The following is a 6,000-nucleotide window of genomic DNA, read 5'->3' as shown; positions in this document are numbered from 1 at the left end:
CCCTGTAGTTTCATTTAACCCCCCGAGGAAGGAGAGTTGATGTCTGATAACACCCACTCCGGTGTCTGTAGCGGCCTCCCAAGAGGGGTGGGGGGATCATGCTCTGGCCAGCTGGCTGTCAGAGGTAGCAGGGTGAGAACAGAGCTGATAGTCTTTCGGCATGACTATACATCTATCAGCTCCTCTCTGAACACCCTGCCATTACAGCTGATGGAGATCTGGCTGAAGAACACTCTGGCCGTCACATGAGCACAAGCAAAGGCTTGAATAGACACAGTTTTATCTGTTCATACAGTATGTTGCCTCAAGTTACCTGGTTTGGGAATGTACATGTGCTGTTCAGTTACGTGTTGATCCGCCACTCACATTACTCACCTCATGCCATTACAGTAACTCAAGTACTTCCACTATGGACAGGATATTGTTAGTTACAGGATATTGTATTCTGCAAAGCGACTGTCTTATTCCCAATATTGTTTTATATACGAGTTCATAAACAATATTTTGTGTTCATTTAAAAAAAACCCCACATAATTGAATCTGACATCAAGGCCACATTAACTTCAAAATGTTTTGAGGTCTAGCTAATCAAACAATAACAAATTGTTGATTGAAAGCATGACATTTCATTATAAATACTGCTTTATTAGCTCTGGGGAAAATACCTACCAAGTTGACCCTTAGGTGACCTGTAAGCTTTTGTGGTGAAACTTTGACAAAGCCCTAACTGAAGCTCCGTCTATTAAAACTACTTGAATGGAAGATAATGTGGCAAATAATGAGGAAGTGAAGCGCAAAACATTGTATATTCTCCATTTATTGATGCTGTATGTGACCCACATGTACCGCATGTACAGTAATTGCCTCGAGATGAACTGGAACATAAACCCAGGATTTTCTGGCCAATCACTGTATATTATGAACAAAAACCTGCTATTATATCAAAGGCCTCTAATCAGGTTCAAAACTATGAAAGATTTTTTTCTTGCATGCCGCAGTGCACTGATCTCATTGTCTGGCATGGAAAATAGGATCCTGCCAAATGCCAGTTGAATGGCCAGACTCAAAGAGCGTGACCAGACTCTGAAAACAAGCTTGTCTCTGAGGGAGAGAGACCAGAGGCCAGGCCACAGCTGACCCAAACACACAACACACTGCTGTGTACTGCACTCTCACCTGTTTAATCTACCAGCTTGCCTTTTTAGACCTTTTTCACCTCGGCACCAACTGCTCCCAACACTGCTAAGTTTTCATGGAAGTAAACAGTGTGTAGCAGAGATTATCTCAGCAGCAGTACATCCCACTGACGACATTTACATAAGCAATTTATTCTGATGAACAAATACCTCGACAACATGGGAAGTTATTTTTACTTTCATGCCTTTGTGTGACCAGGACTGTATTACACTTGAGCTTTTTTTATGTGACTCAAACAGTTGTTGCAACCACATAAAACCTGCCCCGAGCCTCTCCGTCATCCAGGCTACAGATTTTGTTTTTGTGTAACCTAGTCATGTTCCAAAAACAGTGTAATTATCTCAACTATACATCCAGTGTTTACATTACCTTTTCCAGTGGGACTAATCTCTCTTCAAATATTAACCTTGCATACAGTTGCTGACAGATGTGTGCGCCGTGACTGGATAGTGGATAGAAAAATATGGAGAGCCTGTAGAGACATGAAGAAAGAAAAGTTTAGAGAGTTTAGAGGAAAATCAGAACAATATTTTTGTGTTTGAGTGTCCTTTTATGCATCAATGAAATCAATGGTATGTGTCTCATTATTAATACTAATTCAGCTGCATGTCTCTTGGCAGTGTTCCACTGGCTCCCTCTGTTGGATGGTCTGGTCACTGCTCAACACACACACACACACACACACACACACACACACACACACACACACACACACACAAACACATTCACTGTCATTTGTTTAATACTATATGGCTTTTGCTATTTTCAGCCAGAGCCCACTTGCATATGCGTATAGACTTAATGGGTTTTGCATTTTGTGCCCAGAGGGTCTGTTTTAAAGCACAAGGAATATGTCTTACTTGTTGGTATTAAATTATTAGACATTTCTCTTTTTATAGGCCCTGGAGTGCCTCTAGAAAAAAAAGACACAGATGGTGTCATGATCAAGTAGTTATTAAGCAAGACTCCGTTGTTATTTTGAGTCAAATAGAGCCTATAAATGTGCCAGTAGGCTAATTCAGAGGCTGTTATTTATAATGTCTCAGGGGATGCGGGGAAAGATGTGCATCCGGCTCTTGACTGAACTTTTCCTTGTTTCCACCAGATCTAAAAGCATTACAATATAGAGGCAGTGATGTCTGTCAAGTGGACACTATCACAGCATTTAGTGTGACACTGTAGCCTCGAGAGAGAAAGCTCAACAACAAGTTTCAACAACAACATAATCAGTCAAATCATATTCTTGCATATCTCATGATTCACATCAAGAGGACAAAAGTCACAGAAGCTGCCGCCATCAAAGCTGGGCATCTTCAACAACAGCTGTTGCAGCACACGACTGATAAGAAATAGTGTAGGTGGAGACATCTGATCTGCTGACACTGTCCACTGGTACAGGGAAGTTGTGACTTTTCTTACCTCTGTAGTAAATAAAGAAAAACATTATTTAACAAAAGAAAAGGTGAACGGCTTAATAGGTCAAAAGCAATAAGATGCTATAAGCATGACAAATAGGACATAATGTGTGAATGCAACAAGATTGATAAGCATTAAACCATAGGACATATATTACGGCAGAAAAGCGTTTTTGTTATATTTGAGGGAGAATCCTGTCCGGCAGATCTTTGCTTCAGCTCTGCAGAGCTTATTGACACATGCAGAAGGTCTTTGACTTTGAACCCTGTTTATGAGCAAAGTTCATGTTAAAAACTGTGTGTGTGTCTGTGTGTGTGTGTCTGTGTATTTTGCAAGAAGAAACACTGTTTTGTTCAGGGGTTGTCTGCAACAGCATACAAAGATTTCCCCATTAATTCTGAAAAAACTGACAGTATTCAATGCATTTTCAGCAGCTCGCTCGGTCTAATCCTTTGTGAACACATCCGTCTGACCTTACTCCACAACGCAGTCCACGTTTTCTACGTGATGGGTTCTCTGCTTAAACATAAATTCAAATTCAGTCAGGGATAAATACCTCTAAGGAAGGGATTGATCATTTCAATTTAGCATTTGAGTAAAAAAAACTAATTTGCAGTGAAGAACTATTCCTGCCCCAAATTCCCTGAATAAAAGCATTAGTTCACTATAGGGAATGAAAACGATCTTGCCAAGGGTAAAAAAAACAACTCTTTTGCAAAATGACAACTGACAACACATCAGAGGTATGAGGCGTCCGGAGGGAGTGGGGCAAAGTTCACTCAGCCAATAAACGATTTATGAAATTGGAGTGAAGTTTGTTGACCTTGGTCTCTCAGGAACACAAATAGATCCCGAAATATTATATTAATATATTGAATAAAACTGAACTAATATGGTTTAATGAAATTACTAAATGCAAACATTATCAGTCCCTATAGGAATGTTATACATATATTTTAGTTAGAGGATGTCTCACATACTAACATGCACGAACACTCAGTCCATAAATCATTCATTATTAAAGAAGTAAGTAGTAGACATTTTGGGAAATAAATTTACTCACCTTCTTGTCTGTACAGTAAATGTGAACCAGGCATTCTTGGCTGGGACCAAGCACCAAGCTCCAGTTCGGGAAAGTGAAGCCAGTGCAGAAGTACACCTTTCTAATGGCCAGCAGGGGGCGACTCCACTGGTTGCAAAATAGAAGTCAGATTGTATAGAAGTCTATGAAAAAATGACCCTACGTCTCACTTGATTTATTACCTCAGTAAACATTTTCCTAATGAGTTTATGGTCTGGACGATAAAGATATAGATGGGAGTGCATAGTGTCCTCGGGTTCTCAGATCCCCAGCTCCAACCTCTCGTCCAAGTATGCTCACTTCTGGCTCCAAAAAACCAAGATGGTGACGGCCAAAATGCCAAAGTCAAGGCCTCAAAACGGTAGTCCACAAAGCAATGGGTGACGTCACGGTTTCTACGTCCACTTCTTTTATACAGTCTATGGCTGGGACCAGTAACTTCCTGGAGTATCTGCTGAAATAGTTCAGCAGGTAACCCTCTGTAAAACTGCGAATCGTCATTTTTACATACGTTTTTGTCCAGATCAAAAAACAAGGTACAATGCGTTCATTTGTAAACTCTAGAGGTGCTGGAAGGCAGATGTTACCCTTAGAGTCAGGCTAGCTGTTTTCACACGTTTCCAGTGTTTATGCTAAGCTAAGTTAGCTGGCATGCCAGCAGTAGTATATTTACCGATGATCTTGTCATCAATATGCTGTATGTCGAACTTTTCCTTTGATGATTGTTGTGCGTCACATTTATTGAGTCCCCAACATGCACATAAAGTTATTTAGTGGCAACCAAAAACACAAACAAACAAACAAACAAACAACAAGCATTAAAACCAGAAGTTCAGGCAGCAAATTGATGTTTCCTCTTTCAACAAACCCTGATGCTCAGAAACAGTGATACACACACACACACACACACACACACACACATTCCTTGTCCTGGGTTTAGACCCCCCCCCCCCCCCCCCCCCCCCCCCCCACACACACACACACACCACTGTTTCATCACACGGGTACAAGGACCGCACGTTAGCAGCGGTGCGCCTCGAGCTCACTCAGCCACCGGTGTCAAACACAACCACACAGCTGAACCGTCGACTTTACTTTTTTTTAAATTCCGTTTCGCTTTTAACTCTTTCATTTAAAAGCGGAAACCGTGAACTTATCCGCAGTCGCTGACAGGACAGAGGACTCCCGAGGCTGAACGAAGCAGGCGGTTAATTTATTGTGAAAGTTGGATTACAGCGGAGCCACTTGAACTGAGAGGAAATACTGTCTGCCAGATGCTGCTCAGAAGATGAGCAGAAGATGAGCAGCAGTGAAGTACAGATTGGGGAAATACGCTGTCAACGGTAGGATAATTTGTTTTGTATTTATTTAATATAGTTTGGTGATATTTCCACGTGTGCTTCAACTGAACTGAGCTGTCATCATTTACATGGAAAAAGATATTGGCTGGAGTAAATCTTAAAAGATCACCACACAAAATCTATAAAATTGAGAAATTACAGGGTGGTATATTAATATGTTTTTGTTCCAAATGCTTTTTATACGATTTACAAACTCATAATCGAGCCACAGACACATTTTTGGCCAGTATACGCTTCCCGTGAGGTAGCCTGCATGTTGGGACTCAGTTTAATTTCTGGAATCGTTTTTAGATTCCCAGCAGCTGCAGTAAGTGTCACTTATCGCTGCTGTTCAAATGCCGCGTTATCTAAACCATCCTTTATCTGGAATCTGCACTTGGTCTGCTGCCCGGCCCGTCAAACCCACAAGTGTGTTTCAGTTAAGTGGATGTCAAAGTAAATGTGACCCGAACACAGTAATGCAGTGTTTCCAGAGTTGTGACTGTTTGTCTGGCCACCTCAGCTCAGTCAAACCGAACTAAATCCCAGACCAGATTAAATTCAGACCAAAAATAACGGACATCCTAAACATTGTTTAGGATTGAGGAACCAAAAAAAACAAAACAAACAAACACTGTTTTGAATAACTAAGTTGTTTTGCCCTTTTCGTGCATTTATTTTACAGAATTATGAAACAATTATAAAAAGTGAGACCAAAATGTGCACAAGCTCAAGACTTTAAACAAATATTTAACATGACAATGTTTACATTATTTATTTATTAATTAATTTTACAATGGCTATTTTAAGGCACAAGCAACTGAACCATTGGCATCCTGAGCTGTATATTAGAAAAATGCGCCTAATTATGTACCAGGCAGAATAAACACATGAGTGCCTCTCTGCACACACTTTAACACTGAATACATATGAATTTAATTGTTTGGGGAGTTCATTGTCTGTGAT

General features: G+C 40.5%; 1 protein-coding gene across 1 annotated transcript in view; it reads left to right on the top strand.

The window, feature by feature from the left end:
- The first annotated feature begins 4,976 nt into the window (after positions 1-4,976).
- The window catches only part of gcgra (glucagon receptor a), a 31,578-nt gene continuing 30,554 nt past the window's right edge, over positions 4,977-6,000 (top strand). The window contains exon 1 of the mRNA XM_070923203.1: positions 4,977-5,037. The gene's annotated coding sequence lies outside the window, so the exon portion shown is untranslated. The remainder of the gene's footprint in view (positions 5,038-6,000) is intronic.

Source organism: Enoplosus armatus, chromosome 17 (genome assembly GCF_043641665.1).
Source record: "Enoplosus armatus isolate fEnoArm2 chromosome 17, fEnoArm2.hap1, whole genome shotgun sequence".
Lineage (NCBI taxonomy): Eukaryota > Metazoa > Chordata > Actinopteri > Centrarchiformes > Enoplosidae > Enoplosus > Enoplosus armatus.
This window is presented reverse-complemented; position numbering and strand designations above follow the sequence as displayed.